We start from the raw sequence: 23,944 nt of genomic DNA, 5'->3' as shown, positions 1-23,944 counted from the left end.
TTTTATTTGTTTCAAAAGAGTTTGTAATTGCTTGCTGAGCCTCTTTACGACGGCTGCTCTTAGATTCTCGGCCATTCCGACCTCCCATTCATTTCTGTAGGATGCCTGTCGACTGTTTTTTCACCCAAGTTGTGATTTTCCTGGTTCTTGGTAAGAAGGGCGACTTTTCCGTTCTGTCTTGGTCACTGGGAGTATTATATTGTGAGGCCCTGATCCTATTCCAGTTTTCTCTTGAGCGGGCAGTCTCCTCTTTGGGAGGCAGCACGAGGGTGGACAGGCTGTGTGGCCAGATCTCAGCTGAGCCCCCGCACCATCCTGGCTGAAGCAACTGCTGACTCTCGCCGCCTCGCTGCGGGGTGGGCAGCGGCTTGCTTTCCCCTTGGCTCTGCAGACGCCTTTGTGGTGAAAGAGGGGAATAGCTCGTGCCGCCTTCTGTCTCTAAGCCCTGCTGCTGGGCTCCCCCGACACGGGTGGGAGAAGTGGGGACGTGAATCCCGCTGCTGGGCTCCCCCGACCCAGGGGTGGGAGAAGTGGGGACGTGAATCCCGCTGCTGGGCTCCCCCGACACAGGGATGGGAGAAGTGGGGACGTGAATCCTTGTGCCACTTCCCTGTCTCTAAGCCCCACTGCTGGGCTCCCCCGACACAGGGGTGGGAGAAGTGGGGACGTGAATCCTTGTGCCGTCTTCTGTCTCTAAGCCCCGCCGCTAGGCTCCCCCAACACAGGGGTGGGAGAAGTGGGGATGTGAGTCCTGCTGCTGGGTTGCTGCAGGTGCACAGCCGAGCTGGAGACCTGGCTGTGTGCCTCTTTGCTCTGTCATGCCCAGGGGTCTTCAGTTGTGAGGAGGAGAACCCCGGAGGCGTGGGCCACTCATCTGCATCCTGAGCTGGAAGTTCAGGTGTGAGAGGACCTTTCTATTCTTTCTTTGCAAAATGGCTATTAACATAATAACACTTCTTCTGCCTGCCATCCGGAACTGTTCTGAGAATTAACTAAGATGTACGTGTGTATGAAAGTACACTGGAGACTCTGATGCTAGTAGAGAATTTTATTATAATGATTTGTTATTTCTGAAACTAGAATCTGGTAAGATGTAGCTTGAGAAGAGACAGGAAAAAGAGTGGAGGCCCTCCATCTATCAGTTTAATGTTGGTGACAGCAAGCTTGACAGCCGGAAGCCAGCCTTCTCTTGCCTAGTTCCCTGTTTCTTTCGAGTCTGTGGCAACCTTCTCTTGACGATCAATAACCCAGGAGAAAGCGAGAGGAAAAGTGAAGATTAGGGTCATGGCAAGGAGAGAGCAGTAAAGTAGCTTTAAAGAGCCTAATAAACCAGGATAATTGAATGTAGTAAGGTTCGTGGCTAGGACAAGGGTGGTGTCTGCAAGCACCATTTCCAGGAAAACGATCACAAAAGGGAAAAAAGTGCCGAAACTGGGAGGGAAGGAACAAGTCACAAAGGGGACCCTGAGTGGGTTGGGATAGGCGTTCAGGATGGTCACCCTTACTTAGGGGCGTGGGACAGGGCCACTCCTGGAGTGGCCCCAGTGTTATCAACCAGGATGATCTGGGCCTCGTGGGTTCTTCGTCCCTGACAAAGCGTTGTGGACTTCCAGTGTTTGAGTCTCAGCTCTGCCACCTTGAGTCTGTGTGATTTGGGGTGAGTTCCTCAGCCCCTCTGAGCCTCAGTTTCTCCTTCCATCAGTTGAGTCTGTGTGATTTGGGGTGAGTTCCTCAACCCCTCTGAGCCTCTGTGTGATTTGGGGGTGAGTTCCTCAACCTCTGAGTTTCTCCTTCCATCAGTTGAGTCTGTGTGATTTGGGGTGAGTTCCTCAACCCCTCTGAGCCTCAGTTTCTCCTTCCATCAGTTGAGTCTGTGTGATTTGGGGTGAGTTCCTCAGCCCCTCTGAGCCTCAGTTTCTCCTTCCATCAGTTGAGTCTGTGTGATTTGGGGTGAGTTCCTCAACCCCTCTGAGCCTCAGTTTCTCCTTCCATCAGTTGAGTCTGTGTGATTTGGGGTGAGTGAGTCTGTGTGATTTGGGGTGAGTTCTCTCCCCTCTGAGCCTCAGTTTCTCCTTCCATCAGTTGAGTCTGTGTGATTTGGGGTGAGTTCCTCAATCCCTCTGAGCCTCAGTTTCTCCTTCCATCAGTTGAGTCTGTGTGATTTGGGGTGAGTCCTCAGCCCCTCTGAGCCTCAGTTTCTCCTTCCATCAGTTGAGTCTGTGTGATTGGGGGGTGAGTTCCTCAGTTTCTCCCTCTGAGCCTCAGTTTCTCCTTCCATCAGTTGAGTCTGTGTGATTTGGGGGGTGAGTTCCTCAAGTCCCCTCTGAGCCTCAGTTTCTCCTTCCATCAGTTGAGTCTGTGTGATTTGGGGTGAGTTCCTCACCCTCTGAGCCTCAGTTTCTCCTTCCATCAGTTGAGTCTGTGTGATTTGGGGTGAGAGTTCCTCTGTGTGATTTGGGGTGAGTTCCTCAGCCCCTCTGAGCCTCAGTTTCTCCTTCCATCAGTTGAGTCTGTGTGATTTGGGGTGAGTTCCTCAACCCCTCTGAGCCTCAGTTTCTCCTTCCATCAGTTGAGTCTGTGTGATTTGGGGTGAGTTCCTCAAGTTTCTCCTTCCCCCTCTGAGCCAAGCCCCTCAGTTTCTCCTTCCATCAGTTGAGTCTGTGTGATTTGGGGTGAGTTCCTCAGTTTCTCCCTCTCTGAGCCTCAGTTTCTCCTTCCATCAGTTGAGTCTGTGTGATTTGGGGTGAGTTCCTCAGCCCCTCTGAGCTCAGCCCTCTGAGCCCAGTTTCTCCTTCCATCAGTTGAGTCTGTGTGATTTGGGGTGAGTTCCTCAATCCCTCTGAGCCTCAGTTTTTCCTTCCATCAGTTGAGTCTGTGTGATTTGATTTGGGGTGAGTTCCTCAACCCCTCTGAGCCTCAGTTTCTCCTTCCATCAGTTGAGTCTGTGTGATTTGGGGTGAGTTCCTCAGCCCCTCTGAGCCTCAGTTTCTCCTTCCATCAGTTGAGTCTGTGTGATTTGGGGTGAGTTCCTCAACCCCTCTGAGCCTCAGTTTCTCCTTCCATCAGTTGAAGTTGGCGAAGGTGCCAACCCCAACAGGTTGTTTGAGGGTCAAAGGTGAGGGTGAGCAGGAGTCGCCCAACTTGCCCGTAGTACAGAACCGATCTGTAAGGCAGTCCTCTTCCCGGCTCTGGGCCCAGGAATTGTGGCCTCAGTCTAGGCTAATAGTGGAGAAGGGAATGGCAGGCCACTCCAGTATTCTTGCGTGGACAGAGGAGCCTGGCAGGCCACAGTCCATGGGGTCACAAAGAGTCAGACACAACTTAGCGGCTGAGCACTCAACCTGGGCTGAAAGGCAGGAGACCGTCTATTCAGTCATTCTGGTTCCTCCACAGTCCTGACCCACTGCCACGAGTAACGCCCCACTCCCTTCCTTCTTGGGACCGGCGTTCCTGGTGTGTGGGCATGAAGGTATAACGGATCCACCTGAGGCTCTGAGTAAGGCTGGCAGGATGCCTGCTTTCTTACCGGTTTCTCTAGAGTTTGCACAAACCTGGGACGTGGAGCTACAGACATGTAGCCCCTGGAGGCGCGTTCCGGCCAGCCGGCTGCCTCTGGCACGTTTCTTAATTACTTTCTCTCTGGAGCCAAGTTGTGCTGTAGACGGTGTTTTCCCAACCACTGACTCGGCCAAGAGACGCCTGGAGCCCTTTGGTTTGGGGGGAAGGTGAAGTCTCTGGAGTGTCCTGAAATTCCCACGTCACTTCTCTCAACATTAAATAAACACATGGAGTAACTTTTGTTATTTTTACCCTTTGAGAACCAGTGTTTTGACTGATAACAGTAGATAACATGTATTGAAAAGCCTATCTGCACTGTATGCCCGGCATATTTCATCTCATTTAATCCCCCAACAATCCTATGGAACAGAATCTCATACTGTTCCATTTTAGAGATGGGGCACTTGAAGCTCAGAATTTAAGTCATTTGCCCACGGTTAAACAGCCAGCCGGGTGAGTCACTTCCCCAAGGGCCAGAAGCTCAAGTGCCAAGAGCCGAAGCAGCATACTTTGTCTGCTGAGGTCAAATTGTAGATATTCTAGGTGCTGTGGGCCAGACAGGCCCCATGCAGCTGCTCGTCTCTGCCGCTGAAACATGAACGCCATCACGGGCAGTCTGCAGACGACTGAGTGTGGCGGCGTTCTAAAGAATGTTTAGGAAACAAGTGTTGGGCCAGATCTCACTGTGTGCTGACCCCTCACCTGAAAAGGCCAGTGGATCAAGTCAATGAGTAAAACAGGAGCAGAACAAACAAAGAAGCAACCCACCCTGGTACACACCCTAACATGCTCTAGCCCCACTTCTCCCCAGACGAGAGGGAGACAGAGGACGCAGCACAAGTGCCTGCTTTGTGGCCGCCAGCGTGGGGAGGGGGTGGTGCCCACGAGCCCATCGGTGGGCAGTGGCTGGTACTTAGCCTCAGCCACTCGCTGACCCCCACCTGGACACAGGGCCGGTTCCCAAGCGAAGGCACAGGGCTGGATTTGAGGGGAGCGTGTGTGTGTGTGTGTGTGTGTGTGTGTGAGACCTCTGTTTTCTAATATTGTGAATGAGTAAAACAAATCCCCGAATCCTGTGCAGACCCAGGTAGAAGATGCCCAACCACTGGCCCTGATCCACTGGCTGCCAGCACAGGACCTGTGCGCTCCGAAAGCTTCCCCAACAACACTGCATTTATTAAGTAATAATTCATCTGTTTTCCTATATATTTTATTTATCAAAGACCTCAGTAACTGTCAGGCAGAGTTTCTTATCAGCAGGAACTGACCAACGGACAAGTGTTACCTCCCAGGCCGGATGATCAATCCGGAGGAACCAGGGAGCCCTGACATTTTAATTATCCGGAACATCCTTATCAGCGGTCAGTCCTGGACACGGCGCTTCCCATTGTTCTCGAGCCCCTAATTGGGACTCTCTGATCTGGTCCCTCCAGGGCCACTCCTCCCCACGGCTCATCCTCGCTGCTTCACACTGAAGGCTGCCTTTATATTATTCAACAGACCGCACCGCCAGCACCCTCGGAGTGAGCCGTTCTCCTCCGTATCCAGGCACAGTGTAGCATCCTGAGCCATTGAAACTAAAAAAAGAAAAAAGGGTTTCTGTTGGCTGCAGCACCAGCAAAAATACAGAGATTTTTTTTTTTTTCACATAGAACAAAGAATTACTCCAGACCGAGCGAGGTGGTGGACAGATTTCCTCTTACTCAGGCTGGGGGTCAAACTGCAGAGTTTTGTAGGGGAGTCAGTGCTGTGCAAAGTCACTTTAAGTTATTCTCCATGCAGCATGTAAAATACAAAAAAAAATTAAACAGTGATGTCCTGGGAAAGTGGAGAAATGAGCAAATAAAGCAGCTGAGGTTAGGTTCACACTTGCTTGTAAAGAAGAGTTCATTGTAGTTGCTAAGAGGCCTGTTGGCTTCCTCGAAGCCTCCTTGAGGGACGGGGGTAGAAACACCCATCGCCACTGGGCCCACCTGTGCCCCCTCTGCAGAGGATGCCTCCTGCTGCCCTGCTCACGTGACCTCACCTGGCTGGGCAGGTGGGGCCAGACTTGGGGACTTGACCTCGTGCAGCCAACGCAGAGGGTGACAGAAGTCGATGAAAGACCTGATGGGAATCCCCGTAGCAGGAAACGTGGAGGGAGGCTGGCAGCTGCCCTGGGCTCCAGGCTGCAAGGCCGTGGGGCATGTGGGTGGCCTGCTCACCAAGTTCTGGCTGACGTCCTGGGGTGGCTGAGACAGGAGGAGGCAGAGAGAGGATGGAGGAGCCACGTGGAAAAGGAGGGGGTGCTTCAGGAGAGGAGAGACGAGCAGGTGCCCCCCTCCCGGAGGCACCGTGCAGACACGGCTCCTCCGGGGAGATGGGTCCTCTGCGTCTTAAAGATCAAGAAAGCCGCTAGGAGCAGAGACAGGCCTCAGCCTGTCTTTGGAGATCCCATGCCGAGGTTTCCGTCTCTGTCCAGTAAAAAACAAGTCTAGATTTCTTATGGCAAGACTTTATGTGGCGGGATCGTTGTGAGCAGGGAGGTGGGGCATGGGGACCCTTGCAGTTTGGGGAACACTGACCACAGATCTGTTAGCATCGCAAGGTTTTTCTCTTACGGAAAAGAGTAAGTGGGATTTCCCTGGCTGTCCAGTGGCTGAGATTCTGTGATCCAAATGCAGGGGGCCCAGGTTTGATCCCTTGTCAGGAAACTAGATCCCACATGCCGCAGCTAAGACCCGGCACAGCCAAGTAAATAACTATTGTAAAAGAGTCATCGAGTCTGGGAAGAAGCCTTGTGGGGGAGTCATTCTGACGGGAGTGGGAGGAAGAGGGTGGCAGCAAATCAGAGAGCGTTTTCCCCTGAGGCCAGGCTGTCCTCAGGAAGGGAGGTGCCTGTCTGCAGGTTCTCCTGGATGGCCAGAATCCAGGGACCGCACGAAGGAGAAAAAATGAACGCAAGTTCTGTTAACGGGTTGGTTCTGCGTGATCAGCTGGACGAGCAATCCAGCAAATCATCTGTGAAGCAAAAGATGGGGATTTGTGGGGAGAGGGTCTGAGTCTGGCCTCGTGGTTGTGTCTGCACCCTTGGGTCTTATCCAGGTCATACTGGGGGACGGTGTTTCTTTTCAGTGAGCTGTTTCCAGAACATGAGAGGGTGGGGGATTTCTTAACCCTGCTGTTTTCTCAGAGCACAGGACTCAGGTAAAATTCAGCTTTGCCACCCCTGGGGGTGGGGGCGGGTCACCTAAAACACTTTCACGGTGTATGAATAGTTGAGAATACTGTCGTCTTTGCCTAAAACTATCTGATGGTCCTCTGGGCCTACCCCTTCTAGAACCTTCCCTTCTACCCTGTTCTCTCCAATTGAGGTGGTCCCTCAAATTCTGGAAGGGTTTGCAGTAGGAAGCAAGGGCTGAGCAGAGAGGCTGCCCTGGCGTTTGAGGAAGTATCCTCCTGAAGTCTGCATCCTTGACCCCATCTCAGGCCCCGTTGTCAGGAGGGCACCCTCAGCCTCTGCCCCTCTCCTAACCTCTTTGACCTTAGTCTCCCACCAGCTCTATCCCCAACAGCAGACACTGACCCTCACCCCATCCCCGCCCCCACCAGGCTCTGTTGCAAAACCCCAACAACAGACTTGCAAATCTCAAGCTGTTGACTTAAGTCTTCTTGACTGTGCAAATCTGCCTGTAAAAATATTTCCAGGAGCTGGGTTGCCACAGGATGTGGAGGGTTGAAACCTATTTCCATATGACAGTAAAACTAATATTCATTGTGATCATTATCATGATAAATAGTATAACTACTGAAAGCCCCATGGGTGTGACCACGCGCCCGGTGCTGCTGGAGACACAGTACACACGTCGGCTTAAAAAAGGAGTCACCGCCTGGAAGCTGAGAGTTAGGTTTCATCTGGTGCAGATTTTCAGGGCTCCATGCCTGCGAGACTGCGTCTCAAGTGACCTGGGAGAACTGTTCCAAGGAGGGGGGGCGAGGAGCCAGTTTACACGGAAGTTTGCAGCAAGGGGCAGGTAGTCTGAGCATCAGAAGATTATTGTTCATTAAAGAAAACCAGGTATCCCAAGTTAAAGAATGTAGCACTTTTCTGTGTATGGGAAGACACAAGAGTCTGGGATCACTGAAGTTGTTCCTTTTGTTCGCCTCTGAGCCATCTGGAGCCAGCACCCTGCGATTTGATTTCTCACATCCTGAGCTCCTCGGTCCTCGTCCTGGGGAGTGGCAGCCATCTGATAGCTGCCACGCCACAGGCGTTTCTGTTTTTTGTTTCTTTCCATTGACTCAGATAGTAGAGAATCCACCTGCAACGTGGGAGACCCAGGTTTGATCCCTGGGTTGGGAAGATCCCCTGGAGAAGGAAATGGCAATCCACTCCAGTATTCTTGCCTGGAGAATTCCACGGACCGAGGGACCTGGCAGGCTACAGTCCATAGGATTGTAAAGAGTCGGACACGGCTGAGCCATTGACATTTTCACTTTCTGGATTCAGAAACTCACATTTGGAAGGCCGGGATAGCTGATGACTATGACATCCTTGTTTATTAATGTGGCAGGAGTGATCGTCAGATCCAAGCGTCAGCCCTGTGGGGGTAGGTATCTTATTTTTCCCGTTTTACAGAGCAGGACACTGAGGCACAGGAGCGTTGTTACCGAGCTGGGGTTTCAACCCAGGCAGCCCAAAGCCACAGCAGGCCTTTCACCACAGCCCTCCACGCGCTCAGGGCTCCAGGGCACCCTCTTGTTTCCCGTAAATGATTGTTTCCCCGTCCTGGCAGCTGGAGCGGAAGGATTACCTGCTGTGAAGTCAGGGCCAGGTTTTGCTGAGACACGTGGGCTGGTCACCCAGCGCACTCTTTCTGGCCCGGGGCTGGGAACCTGGATTTTCCTTTCAACAGGCTCTCAGATGGAGTTAAATGAACTCGAGATTTCATTAAGATAGCTATTGTGTAAGGGAACCGGGCAGTCTGGCGGAACAGGTTTTGGCTTTGTTTTGCTGTAAAATAGGTACCTACTTTAAAATCAGATGAGTATCAGTTTTGGTGACCCTCTGTCTGCCGGCAACTTACCTCTCTCCTCACCCTGCCTAGGAGGGGGTGTTCCTGTGGCTGCCGCCTGCGGAGCCTGTGATCTGGGGTTCACCCTGGAGATGGTAATGGTGGTGTCTGTGTGTTGATGACTCTGTCCTACTGTGTGCTGGGCACTGGGTTAAGCCCTTCATACACATCGTATCTAGTTCTTACAAAAGCCCTGGAGGTGTGTGATGACTAAAAGCTTGGGCCTTGGAGTCACCCTGAAGTTACTTTAGATCCCTACTCAACCATATAGTAAGCTGTGGCCTTTGTAGGTTCAGTCCCATTTCTTCGTCTAAGGGTGGGCATCCTGAGAGTGTCTGCCTAACAGGGCTCTTGTGAGAATGAATGAAACCATGCATGTAAATACATCATGCATATACAGTCATCACCAAATGAATATTTGCTTTTAAATGGGCATTGCTAGCCTCATTGTACCCAAGAGAAAATGAAGTTCAGAGAAGGGACATGACTTGTCCCCAAATCACAAAGCTAGTTAGTGGTGGAGGTGAAATCGGGGAGGGGGTGTCTGAACCCAGATCCTGGCTGCAGTAAGCGATGAGCAAGTGGAGAGTATTGATGGTAATGGTAATATTAGTACTATTATGACAGGCTGGCGGCTCGGGCTCCCGGGAGCCTGAGCTGATGCCCCACTGTGACCGACGCCCCAGGAGAGTGAAGTAAGTGTGGCCGATGGTAACAAGCAGCACCTATGAGGAGGGGCTTGCACGGTGGTTATTAGAGACCGTGCCCTCTCATGTCTCACTTTGTTCTCTGTATGTGCCAGTGAGGCAGAGGGTCTGCTAAAGCTCCCCGACCCCCCAGAGGTGATGATGCTGTCCATGCCTAAATTTAAATACCCAGCACATGTATTCAGAAATACACACCAGGAATCCACAAGCTCTTCCAGAGATGTGCGGGGCCCCTTGTCTCGATGGTGGTAATAACAGTGATGACAGAGAGGCAGTGTGTGCGCTGGCGACAAGCATGGATTGGGAGAGTCAGCTCCAGTCCTCGGTTCAGAACCTGGCTCCATCACTGGCTAGCTGTGCAACTTTGAGCAAGTTCCCTAACCTCTTTGAGCCTCAGTTTCCCCATCCATAAATGGTAACAATAAAAGTACCCACCGCTCAGAGCTGGGGTGAGGATGGAATGAGATAACGTGTGTAAAGTGACTAGCACATAAAACCCACAACAAAGTCTAGCCGTTGTTTGGAAAGATGGGTCTGTCCTGGCTCCCAGGGAGGCTGGGGCCGCGTGTGTGTGTGCACGCGCGTGTGCGGCGGTGTGGGCTGATCAGAGGCCCTGCATTTGTACTGTGTTTCCTTCGAGCACAGCACGGTGGCAGCTTTGGCCTCTGGCCCGACCTCTCGGGAGAAAGTGAACACATAAAGACTGGCAGGTCTCACAGACGATCAGCCGAGCCCACCACCCCTGCCCTTACCCTCCCCTGCTCACCTGCCCCCAACACACATTTGACCCCTCTTTTGATGTGTCCCAAGTTCTACTGCACTCTGGAAAGAAAACCAGTTTCTTAGTTGTGACACTGCCCTATTTCCCCTTTTATTTTAAAAAAAAAAATGGTGAGAAACCTTCCCTTCTCGCATTCCTGCACCGTCTCCTCTTTCTCTCCCTCAATTTCTTAGAAATGAAATCACCCAAGATATAAATAAAATGTTCTAAATAAAGCTCTGCTCTACTGCGGCATAAGACGTATCTGTGTATGTATGTGACTGTCAGCCAAAATAAATTAACCTCCAATGGAAGTCATTTTCATGTAATTAATTATTCCTGTATCAGCTGAAAGAGACAGGTGCGCCACTGGTGCGCTTTGCCCGGACTTCTCAATGAACTTTTTAAGACGGCTGCACTTAAACGTGCTGAGTGACTGGTAGTGGCAGCTATGGCTTTTGTTCTGACACTGTTTCTAGACTTGCAGCCTTCATTTCTCAATTACTGTAAACGGAAAACAAAAGAACTGACATCAGAGGCATTTTTGAAGTACAGGATGTGCTAATTAAGCAGCAGGAACACAGTATCCTCTGTCAGCTGATGTTTGCCTTCTCCAGTTTAAGAAAGGGGTTTAAGCTGTTTGGGGCTTTACAGCAAAACAACTTGTGATGTGGTTAAGTCTGTTATTAGCACAAGTTCTCTCTGTGTCTTGGCAGTCAAAGCCCTGGCATAGTGAGATATCTGGATAAGCTGGGGAAATAGCAGGATGAAGATGGCCAGGTGACTTTGCAACTTAGAGAATGAAAGTGTCCAAATAAGGACAAGTAGGGATTTGGTGTCTCTACTGGGTTGCTTTAGGACTCTTTTCTTAGCCTTTTTCTGAAGTCATTCAAGGCTGATCAAAGAGGGACATGTCATAAAGCAGGACAGAATCAGAATCATCAACAGCCCAGAATGACGGCCTAGTTAACAAGTTGCTGTTTTGTAAAATAAAATTCTGTCCTGGGGATAAGAATAATAAAAGCAGCTACAGGGTGTACAAAGATTAACAGCCACCTTATGATCTTAACCTTTCTGAGTTATTGGTTTTAAGTGTGTCTCCTGGTTACAAGCAGCATGTAACTCTATTTTAAATCCAAATTGATATTTAATATGTGAGTTTAACCCAATCACATTTATTGTGATTGCTGATATATCGGGATTTAATTCTGTCATCTGATTTTGTATTTTTTTCCTGTTTGCCGTGTTTCTGCCCCTTCCTTTCTCCTGTGTACTGATGAGCTTTCTTTATTTTCGTTTGTTTCTTTCACTGTGATGGAAATGACAGCTTATGTTTCTGTTCTGCCTTTGTTACTCACAAAACCGTAAACATAGATAGTCTTCTCAAAAGCCTAAAGGTGTACAGTGTCTCCATTCTTCTTCCAAGCAAGAAAAGGGCTTTAGCAAATTCAGCCTCTTCCCTCCCAGTTTCCATGTTGCCGTTCTATAGAAGTTCATATCTATCTTTTGTAAACACAAAAGTAGCTTTTCTTACAGTCAGTAGTAACCACGGCTTATCAGATTGGTTGAGGACGATGCTGTTCACTCTGGTCTCCTGTGTCGCACTCCTGCACCTTTTCCTTCTTGTCTTTCTTCTGGAGGACATCCTTTAGTAGCTTTCTTGTGTGAGGGTGGGGCCATCTGTGGAAATAAACTCTCTTAATCATTTTATATGTGAAAATGTCTTTAGTTTGCCCTCTCCTCTGAATGATAGCTTATCTGGGTATATTATTCTAGACTGACTTTTTTTTTTTTTTTTTTTGCTTAGCAGTTTTATGGTATCTAATGTTGCTGATGAGATTCTTCCTAATTGTCTTTGCTTTGTGGGCAATCAGTACCCTCTCCCTGGCAGCTATGAATCTTCTTCTGCTTATCCTTAATACTCTGCAGTTTCACTAGAATCATCTGAGTGAATTCATTTGTATTTCTCCTACTCAGCACAAGATGTGAAATTTCTAATTAAGGATCCAATATCTTTCTTCAAAAACAAACTTGAGCAAATGGAAAGACATTTCTTATTCTTGTACAGGATGACTCAATGTCATGAAGATGTCAGTCCGTCATAAAAATACCAATTTTTTTCCCCTGCAACTACACAAGTTGATTTGAGTGCTCAAATTGAAAGATAAACATGCAAAAATAGGAAAGTCACAAAAAGGGCAATGAAGGCTAATGACTCTTCCAGATATTAAAACACATTATATAGCCTCTATAACTAAGAGTGTTGCTTTGATGCATAAACAGGCAGAAAGAACAGTAGGAAATTGTTCAGAAATAGATACAAGGACATATGAATATTTAATATGTGGTTAATGTGATATCTCAAATCATGGGGGATAGGATACACTTTTTTTTGTTGTTGTTTTCAAGTAAAATATAGAAGTTACAGAAGTTGCTATAAAATATAGAAGTTACGGGTGTATAATATAGTGATTCATAATTTTTAAAGGTTGTACTCTTGCCTGGAAAATCCCATGGATGGAGGAGCCTGGTAGGCTTCAGTCCATGGGGTCGCTGAGTCGGACACGACTGAGCGACTTCCCTTTCACTTTTCGCTTTCATGCACTGGAGAAGGAAATGGCAACCCACTCCAGTGTTCCTGCCTGGAGAATCCCAGGGACGGGGGAGCCTGGTGGGCTGCCATCTATGGGATTGCACAGAATCGGACATGACTGACGTGACTTAGCAGATACTCCATTTATAGCTATTATAAAATATTGGGTATGTTCCGTGTAGAATATATCTGTGTGGCTTATTTTACAAACTCTTTGCTTGTGCGTCTTACTCCTCTACCCTAATATTGCCCTCCCCCCTTTCCCTCTCCCCGCTGGTAACCACTAGTTTGTTCTCTAGATCTGTGAGTGGTTTCTTCTTTGTTATATTCACTGCTGCTGCTGCTGCTAAGTCGCTTCAGTCGTGTCTGACTCTGTGCGACCCATAGACGGCAGCCCACCAGGCTCCCCTGTCCCTGGGATTCTCCAGGCAAGAACACTGGAGTGGGTTGCCATTTCCTTCTCCAATGCATGAAAGTGAAAAGTGAAAGTGAAGTCGCTCAGTCGTGTCCGCCTCTGTGTGACCCCATGGACTGCAGCGCACCAGGCTCCTCCATCCATTGGATTTTCCAGGCAAGAGTGCTGGAGTGGGTGCCATTGCCTTCTTTGGTTATATTCACTAGTTGGTTGTATTTTTTAGGTTTCACATATAAGTGATATCATACAGTATTAGTCTTTCTCAAGATAGACTTTTAAATGAACAATTTTGTGATATGTATTTGGACATAGAATCAAAAGTTAATCCATTTCTCATATAATAAACTACAATAAATTCAAAATGGATTCAAAGTCTAATGTAAGCAATGAAACTGCACAAGTTTTTTTTTTTTTTATGGATGAATTCCTTTACAACTTGGCTATGGAGAAACTCTTTCTAATTATGATGAAAAATCTAGATGTAATAAATAAAAAGATTGGTATATTTGACTGCATGAAAAATATATGCCTTTTATAATTAAAAAAATCAATGTAAGCTGAGTAAAAAACAGCAAATGAGAAGCCAGGGACATTACAGATAAAGGGTTAATATTCCTAAATATAAAAAGCCTTTTAAAGGGAGGGGTGAAAGCCCGCAAACTTGACTGAAAAATGAGCAAAAGATATAATCACATACTTCATAAAAATCAATACACAAATAGCCCTTTTAGACATATGAAAAGGTATTCAACTTTACCCTCAATAAGATATATAAATTAAAACTGCACTGAAGTATCATTTCTTATCTTTCATTTTAACAAAAATTTAAGAACAACTGAGTAACACTCTAGGGGAAGATGTGTGCATGCCTGCTACGTCACGTCTGACTCTTTGCAACCCCAAGGACTGTAGCCCACCAGACGCCTCTGTCCATGGATTCTCCAGGCAAGAATACTGGAGTGGGTCGCCACGCCCTTCTCCATGGGATCTTCCGAACCCAAGGATCAAACCTAAGTCTTCTGCAGCTCCTCCATTGCAGACAGATTCTTTACCCACTGGGCTACCTGGGAAGCCCCCAGGGGAAGATAATAGTGGGGTGCAGAGGGACTACCCCCCTGTAGGGGATTGGACAGTATTCAACCAAATACCAAGCATCTACTCTTGGTCTCACCAATCCTACTTCTAAGAGTTCACCCTGAAGACACGTCTCCACAAATGTGAAATGGCTTGATGTGAGGCCGTTACTGCAGTCTCATTTCTAATGCCAGAATATCAGGGACAACCTAATTACCCACCCATAGAAGATGGATTGGACAAATCAGAAATGCAATAGATTACTAGGCAGCTAGAAAACACAATGTGGAAAATCCCTACGAGTTAATAGAGTGATTTCCAGAATATATTGTTAAGTAAAAAAAGTTCAAAAGAGTGTTATAATATGCTGAGTTTTGTATGTATGTATGTATTTGATTTTTTTTCCTGTAAATCAATACAGGAAACAAAAGCAAAAGTTAATGAAAACAGTTACCTAAAAGGTTTAGGGGACTGGGATAGGGAGATGAGACTTCTCGAGTATAACTTTTTACAGTTGGGTTGTGTAACTATCATATTTATTTTGTTGTTTCTTTGAGTTGTGTTGAAGTCTTTGCAACTCCATGGACTGTCACTTGCCAGGCTCCTCTGTCCGTGGGATTCTCCAGGCAAGAATACTGGAATGGATTGCTGTCTCCTCCTCCAGGGGATCTTCCTAACCCAGGGATCAAACCCACGTCTCCTGCTTGGGAGCTGGATTTTTTACCACTGAGTCACCTGGGAAGCCCACCATATTTTAATTGTCTTTTATTCACACCCCTTCTCTCTCTGTCTCTTTTTTTGTGTGTGTGGGGATGTCTTTATTACTTCTCCTGCCTTTGCCACCTTGAATTAAGCATTTTATGTGATTCAGTTTACTTTCCTCTATTATTATGTCAATTATATTTTCTGTAAGAAATGTTTCAGTGGTTTCAATGTGTATTTACAGCTAGTCCAAGTCTACCTTCAGATAACACTACACGACACCCTTACAGCAGAGTATTCCCGATTTCTGTTATAACACTGGTGTCGTGCATCTCACTTCTCTGTTAGTTGTAAACACCCAGCTCACTGTTGCTATCGTTATTTTGAAGTTATCTTTCAGCTCAATTAAGAATAGTAAAATATTTTAAACTTTTATCTTCACTTATTTCTTCTCTACGGTTCTTCCCTTCTTTATGCAGATCTGAGTTTCTGCTCTAAAAATCATTTTACTTCTCTCTGAAGGATTTCTTTTTAGCATTTCTTAGCAAGGTAGGCCTACTGCCAATACATTCCTCATTTTTTGTTTGTTCGAGAAAGTGTTTCTTCTTAATTTTTTAAGTATAACTTCACTAGATACAGTTTCAAGGCTGGAAGTCTTTTTTTTTTTTTCTTTCAACACATTAAACATTCCACTCCATTCTTTTTTGCTTGCATGTTTTGTGAAGAGATCTGTTAGGTAAATTCTCGTTCTTATTCCTCTGTAGGTAAAGTGTTTTCTTCCTCTGTCGTCTTTCAAGATTTTTCTGTGTCTTTGATTTTCTGCAGTTTGAATGTGATTTGCTTTGGTGAAGATGCCTGGGTATGTATCCTTCTTGGTGTTCTCCTGTAATTGTAGTTTGTTGCATGTCATTAATTTCGAAAAATCCTCAGCCATTACTTTGAATCTTCCTTCTGTTTTTCCTGTTGTCCCTACTACACAAAATTTTGTACCTTTTGTAATCATCCCACAATTGTCGGGTATTTTGTCCCTCGTTTCTCCTCATTGATCTTTCTCTTTGTATTTCAGTTTGGGAAGTGTCTTCCGACATTTTTCAAGCTCAGTGGTTTTCCTCGACCGTGTTCAGTCTACTGACTTCCCCATCAAAAGCACCCTTCATAGAAGCCCCCTGGTGGTCCAGTGGTTAAGACTTTGCCTTCCAGCGTAGGGGATGTGGGTCTGGCCCATGGTTGCGGGGCTAAGATCCCACATGCCTCATGGTCAAAAAAACAAACCATAAAACAGGAGCACTGTTGTAACAAATTCAATAAAGCCTTATAAAATGGTCCACATCAAAAAATCTTTTTTAAAAAAAATCCTTCATTTCTGTTACTTTTTTTTTTAGCATTTCCCGGTGATGCAAGCAGGTAGATGAAAGTGCTTATAATGAACTTCATCTCTCTGCTTACATCACCCATCTTTTGTTGCATGTTACTGCTTTTTCCAGTAGATCCCTTAGCATCTTCATCATTGTTAGAAACCGCAGCTGCTAATTTCAACACCTGTGTCATACCTGAGTTTGATTCTGGCACTTGTTTTAGTCTCTTCAGACTGGGTTTTTTTTCCTGGCCTTTTATCACGCCTGTAATTTTTTTTGAAAGTCAGACATGGCATATCAGGCAACAGGAGCTGAAGTGAGTCGACTTTCGCTTTCAGCGTGAGGTTTTCTGTTTACCGGCTGGAGGTTAGGCTGTGTTAATGCTTGCAGCAGCTTCAATGTCAGAGGCTTCCATTGTCTCTGGTGTCCTTGCTTTTTTTCTCCCTGTGTCTGAGTTTCCGTGGAAACTTCTTTTTAAATAGAGTCTGTGCTTTGCAGATTTCTCAGTTGTAATTCACTATGATTATGCCAGAGCCCCACTGATGTGGTGGTGAGGCGCTGGTGAGCAGAGACATTCTATCATCTAATGATTAAATCTCAGGCCTTTTTCTGTTTGGGTTTTGGTTGTTTTTTGTTTTTCAGGGGACCTGAGTCCATGGACTGCAACCCTCAGAAGTGTTTATCAGCTGTTTTCCCCTCAACGTATGTGAGATAGGAAGGCTAGAGTTGGTTCTAGTTGTCTAATTGCCCTTACCCTAGATCAGAGAGGGTCTGGGAGTTTCCTTTGAGAACAGGCCTGTGTGGCTGAGAAGTGAATGTTCTGGGTGTAAATAAAAGATAAAACTTGTGTAATTGGGGGACCCCCAGAACTGGGCCCCTAGGAATTTAAATTCTCCAGGAGCTTCTGTTCCCCATAAGCTGTTTCCCTGTGTTCACCCATCTGTCCAGACTTCAGCAGAGGTTGGCCCCGTGGCCTCAGTTCCATGAGGGCCAAAGAAGAGTTGTTACTCGCTTTGTTCAGCACTTTTTCTTCTTGGGATGATGGGAGCGATAACCTGGGAGGACGGGACTGAAGTTGGAAATCAGGTTCTCGTTCTTTTCCTTGCTTTCTCATAGGCGACACAACCACTCTTTTCTATTGCCATTTTGTTGTAGTGCCTTTGATGACGGCATCTCTTTTATAGATTTGTTCACTGTTGCTCTAGGTACTATGTTATATATGCAAAATATTTAACAGTCTACTGGTGTCTGTATTTTAGCAGATTGAGCAAATGTAGAAATTTTACTTATTTTTAATATTCCTTTGTCCTCCCCTGTTATGATAGAGCAATCATGGAGAATCACATCAGTGTTACAATTTTCGCTTCGACCATCAAGCATAATTTGGAGATTTCAAGAGCAAAAGCCCACTGTGTTCTTTGTTATTTCCTTGTGTTCTGAGATTCCTTCTTTTGTCCTTCTCTTTCTCTTTATAAGACTCCCGTTAGCTATTCTTTTAGCGTTGTTCTACTGGTGACAGATTCTCTTAGCTTCTAGTCATTCCAAAAAGTCTTGATTTTCCCTCCATTCCTGCGGGAGTTTTCACTGGATATAAAATTCTGAACTGGCAGTTCTTTTCTTTCAGCACTTGAGAAATGTCGTGTCAGTGCTCCTGGCTTCTGTGGTTTCTGGTGGGAAATCCACTCTTGTATGAATTGCCTTTTCCCCTTTAGATAAGGTCTCATTTCTCTCAGTGCTATCAAGATTTTTTTTTCCTTCTCCCTTTTTCTTTTTTAACCAAAGGGTTTTCATAAATTTCCTTGTGATATGGATTTCTTTTAGTATATCCTGCTTAGGGTTTACTCAGCTTCTTGAATCTGTAAATTTGTGTCTTTTGCCAAATTGAGGAACTTTTTAGCCATTATTTCTTTGAAGACTTTTTCAGTCCCACCCATTTCCTCCTCTTTTCCTGGAACTCAGATAACATGAATATAAATATTTTGTTATCGTGCTGCAGATTCCTGAGTCTCTGTTCTTGTGTCTGTGTATTTTCTCTGTTGTTCTGATTTGTTTGTTTTAATTGTTCTCTCTTCGCATTCACTCTTTCTGTCCTCTGCATTCTTCTCTTAAGCTTATCCACTGAGGTTTTTATTTTGATTATTGTATTTTTCAGTTTTTAAATTTTTATTTAAAAAACTTGTTTTCCATTTCTGTGCTGAGACTTTCTTTTATTTTCACTTGTTTCAAGTATGTTCACAATTGTTCACTGGAGCATTTTATTATGAGTGCTTTAAAATCTTTGTCAGACAGTTCTAACATCTGCATCATCTCCGTGTTGGCATCTGTCTTAGTTTTCCAAGGCTGTCACAACAAATTACCTTAAACTCGGTAACTTAAAGCAGCAATGTTTATTCTTTTGCAGTTCTGATGGCTGGAGGTCTAAGATCAAGGTGTCAGCAGGCCTGGCTCCTCCTCAAGGGTCTGAGGGAGAGACAGAGGGGTGCTGGTGGCTGCCAGCATCCTTGTCACTCCTTGGCTCATAGGTCCAGTTTCTGCCTCTGTCTTCATACGGCTTTCTTCTTGGTCAATCTTGCTGTGTCCTTACTCCTGTAAGAACGGGTGAAGTGCGTGCTCAGTCGTGTCCAACTCTTTGTGACCCCATGATTTGTAGCCCACCAGGGTCTTCTGTCCATGGAATTTTCCAGGAAAGAATACCGGAGTGGGTTGCATGCCCTTCTCCAGGGGATTTTCCCAACCACGGGATTGAACCTACGTCTCCTGCATTGGCAGGCAGATTCTTTACCACTGTGCCACCTGGGGCTCTGATAAGATTAGGAGAGGAGTCACCTAAATGCATGGTGATTTCATCTGGACATCCTTAACCAAGGACATCTGCAAAGACCCTATTTCCAGATATTGAATTGAAAATGTTAGTCGCTCAGCTGTGTCTGACTCTTTGTGACCCCATGGACTGTAGCCCACCAGGCTCCTCTGTCCATGGAATTCTCCAGGCAAGAATACTGGAGTGGATTGCCATTCCCTTCTTCAGGGGGAATCTTCCCGGCCCAGGGATCAAATCCAGATCTCCTAATTGGAGGCAGATTCTGTACCATCTGGGACACCTGGGAAGCCCATTTCCAGAGAAGTCATATTCTGAGGTTCCAGGTGAGCATAGACTTTGGGGGGATGCCCTTCAACACAGTACAGCATCTGCTGATTCACTTTTCCTCATTCAAGTTGAGTCTTGTTTGTTCTTTATATGATGAGTAAAATCCGATTGAAACTTGACATTTTGAGTGTTACGTTATGAGAGTCTGGATTTTATTTAAACCTTCTGTCTTAGTACGCCTTTTCCACACTCCTTCAGCCGTTGGAGGGGTCCTTCCCTTGTTGTTCTCAGTGGAGGTGGGGGGAACGCAGGTTTCCCATTTGGTGTGCAGTAGCATCAGAGGGGGAGGTGTTCCTGGTTGGAGCCGGGTGGAGGGCTGGCTCAGGCTCCCCACCGGCCACACTGCCACCCCGGCCGGTGAGCACGTGGCACTTCCTTACTCCTTTCTGCGTGGTGTCCCCTGTCATCAGGTGAGGGTCGCCTTGTTGCTGCTGGGTGATGCCGAACGGTCTGATTCTCCTCTTGGCTCTTCTGACGCCACTGCAGCAGGGAGGTGGATGGTTGTGCTGTCCTACTGGGCACAGGTGGACGTTCAGGCCCCCCTCCGTGGTCTCCAGTGATACCATGGGGTGGGGCCTCATACCCCGCTCAGTGGGGGTGAAAGCTCGGGCTTGCCCTTGGCCTTTGTTGGTGGGCTGCTGAGCACAGGTGGGGTCACAGTGTCTCCTGTGATGTCTGCCTGCAGTAGAGCAGCTATTGCTTGAAATTTTCTTTCTAGGCTGCCCCTTTCCCAGTTCATTAGTCAGAGAAAGCTGGCTTTCCTTGGGAGTTTTTTTGGTCTGTGCCTTTTGGTGCTCCCAAATCGCTAGCTTCTCCAGTGGGTGTACAAGGGATAGATGAAGCAGAAGGAGACTAAAGCACTCAGAGCAGTGTCTCATTTCTCCTTTCCTCAGAGCTCTGCCTTCTTCTCTCTACCTTTCAGCTTCTTTATGTATTTGTTTTCAATATGATGTACAAGGTTTTAAGGAAAAAGTCCATGAATTCTATCTTCCTGTGAGTGGAAGTTCCTATTTCCAAGATTTTCTAATTTTTAAAAATCTTGCTTTTTCACTCATTCTTGTCTGCTGCATTCCCTTGGTCGTGTTCAGTGGGTATCATTCCTCTCTTTATCTCTGAGGATTGTGATCATACTTATTTTAAATCCATTTCATGTTACCGTCACATTTTCATTTCCTTGGGATTGATGAATTTGTTGCTCATCTCCTATGAGATGTGCTTTGGAATTTTCGTTTGAAAGCTCATCTTGAAGTTCTCTGTGTCTATGGGTACATTTCCCCTCCCTGGGATTCCCCACTGTGACCTCAGTTTTGTAGGGGTCTCCACCAAGCCCATTGGGTTTCTGAGTAACAAGGGGGCTTCTGAGTAACAAGGGGGCTTTTACAGTGACATTGAGCAGGTGTGATTTGACTTAAGCACCGCAGGTGCCTCTGCTGGTTCCTGTCACCCCAGGCAACCACCCTGGGCCACAGATGCAATGTTTGAACTCTATTCGTGGATGGGAGTGGCCTCCCCAGACTGGACCCCGTTCTGGGATACATGGAGACCATTTTCTGTTCTCTTTGTCTTGCAGAATTTAGCTCTCAAAGCATCTATATATTTTTCGAAGGCAGTTACGTCTTAGAATATGTTTATACTTTGTTTGTTGTTTCTGTGATTTTGGAACTGGAATGAAGAAGGGCTGTGTGAATTCACGTTGCCGTTTTAATGGGAAATAACCTCCCCTGCCCGCCTACAGCTTTGAAAAAGCAGCGCAGCCTCACGGAGCGCAGATCACCATGGCATTTCAGTCGCTATCTTAATTAGTTTGTAGTCAGGCGTTGGCTTGATAACTGTATTAAGTCTGGATAATGATAACAATACTTTAAAAAGATTATTGACCTATACTTTAGATTTCTCAATCGAAAACCTTAAATTGCAAAATGACATATTTCAGGCGTGTATTACCTTGGATAACAAAGGCAGAGAGGCCACAGAGAATCTCTGAACATCGCTGAAGTTCCTGCTCTGGTGCACAATTATGGTATTTTTGTAGAGTTACAAAGAAAGGAAGAGGATGTGATAGTTCTCTCTGAAAGGCAGCTTCTTTTTCCAGCACAGACTCGGGCCTCATAACCCCCAAACCCAGGCAGGGTTTCTGCCCTCTGGTCCTTCTGACGGTTGTTCACATTCGGTGCAGGTGATCAGCCAAAATGCATGTGAACGAAAATAGCAATTCCACCCACCCTCAATCCACTTTCTTTTCTGTCCCCCATCGCCACTCCAATTTGGCCATAATTGTACTGTTCCCATAACAACAGCCAAATAACTGGATCTTTGTGGAGGGCTTATAACAGGGTTGTCCACAAAGCTGCTGGCAGTGCCGTGTGGCTCCTGCATGTCAGTATCTCACAAAAGAGACCGCTATCGGGAGAACGCGTCTTGGCAGCTCCGAGTCCGACGTGCAGCTGATGCTGCCACTGTGTTTCTGAACAGCAGCCCATCTTCCTCCTGCGTTCTCCACAGGCACGGAGCCTTCAGATCGCCACTCCCCTGTGGCCTGCCTGGGACAGTTCAAAATGCACGCGCAGAGAGAGACACACAGCAAAACTCCTCTGTGTGTATTTCACCAAATTGCCGCAAAAATCAAAGAATCACATTCTCTGTCAGGTCTCAGGGCTGTGCTTCAGGCAGTGTGGTAGCATGACGCCAGCGCCAAGAATCGAAACACGTTCAAGTGCCTCTCTGTATGGAAAGATGGAGAGAGAGATGGAAGGACAGACAGAGAGATGCACACAGAGAGAGGCAGAAACAGAGAACAGAGGGAGACAAAGAAGCAGAAAGAGAGACAGGAAAAAGAGGGAGGAGACAGACAGACGGAGAGAGAGAGACAGAAAGAGACTGAGAGAGAGAAGGGGGGAGAGAGAGAGCGCGTGCTTTCCTTTCTGCTGAGCATCTGTGTGGTGTCAGGGAGCAGGCTTGTTGATCAAGGCGGAAGAGCTGGCTGAGTAGAGCCCTCCTGTCCCGGCCGGCAGGTGCATGAAGCCAGGCGTCACGCGTCCCTGCCAAGAGCTGTCTTGCCCTCTCAGTAATAAATGAGGCAGCCAGTGCGGGTAAACTGGGGACAGAATCCCGCATTCCATCTGAACTCGGAGCTGGGACTTTGCACATGGACAGCTCCTGTCTCCTTGCCGGGAGCTGCTGACACACGAATTGTCTTCATCCAACTCTGGGGTAGGGGGGGCGGTTGGTGAGAAGTTGAGTCCTGCTCACCTTCAGTTGCTGACTCTGGGGGTCTGGTGGTAATGACCATGTCACCCCTGGAGCTGCAGGGCTAAAAGCCTTTGGAGGGAAACTTAGAGCCCTGGGTCTCCCTCCTGCAGAACAAGATCATGGCTGATGCTTCTGGTGGCCCTGGGAGCTGGGCTGAGCTGGGCCGGGGCAGAACCTGACACCTGGCAGCAAGGTGAGCTCAGAGCTGCTGGCCTCAGGTTGGACCTCTCAGAAGGGCATTTCAAATGCATCGCTTTAGATGAAAATTGGGCTTCCCAGGTGGCGCTAGTGGCAAAGAAACCGCCTGCCAATGCAGGAGACATAAGAGATGCTGGTTCAATTCCTGGATCAGGAAGATCCTCTGGAGCAGGGCATGGCAACCCACTCCAGTGTTCTTGACTGGAAAATCCCATGGACAAAGGAGCCTGGCGGGCTACAGTCCGTGGGTTTGCAGAGAATCAAACACGACTGAGTGACTAAACAACAAACCGAAGACCATTGCCCTAATCCCTTGAAGAATGTCCTCAGCCCACCAGGAAGCTCTCCTATGTGATTGTTACTTAAGAGAAATAAAAGATGCAGTCTTTGCCCTCAGGAAGCTTTAAAATTCCTCTGGGACAAAAAATCTAAAATACCTGAAAATGTTAGTGAACAGTCATTCAGTTCAGTTCAGTTCAGTTCAGTGGCTCAGTCGTGTCCGACTCTTTGCGACCCCATGGATGGCAGCACTCCAGGCCTCCCTGTCCATCACCAACTCCCGGAGTTCACTCAAACTCATGTCCATTGAGTCAGTGATGCCATCCAGCCATCTCATTCTCTGTCGTCCCCTTCTCCTCCTGCCCCCAAGCCCTCCCAGCATCAGAGTCTTTTCCAGTGAGTCAACTCTTCGCGTGAGGTGGCCAAAGTACTGGAGTTTCAGCTTTAGCATCATTCCTTCCAAAGAACACCCAGGGCTGATCTCCTTTAGAATGGGCTGGTTGGATCTCCTTGCAGTCCAAGGGACTCTCAAGAGTTCTCCAACACCACAGTTCAAAAGCATCAGTTCTTCGGTGCTCAGCTTTCTTCACAGTCCAACTCTCACATTCATACATGACCACAGGAAAAACCATAGCCTTGACTAGACGGACCTTTGTTGGCAAAGGAATGTCTCTGCTTTTGAATATGCTATCTAGGTTGGTCATATCTTTCCTTCCAAGGAGCAAGCATCTTTTAATTTCATGGCTGCAATCACCATCTGCAGTGATTTTGGAGCCCCAAAAAATCAAGTCTGACACTGTTTCCACTGTTTCCCCATCTATTTCCCATGAAGTGATGGGACCAGATGCCATG

Source organism: Bos mutus, chromosome 25 (genome assembly GCF_027580195.1).
Source record: "Bos mutus isolate GX-2022 chromosome 25, NWIPB_WYAK_1.1, whole genome shotgun sequence".
Classification (NCBI taxonomy): Eukaryota; Metazoa; Chordata; class Mammalia; order Artiodactyla; family Bovidae; genus Bos; species Bos mutus.
This window is presented reverse-complemented; position numbering follows the sequence as displayed.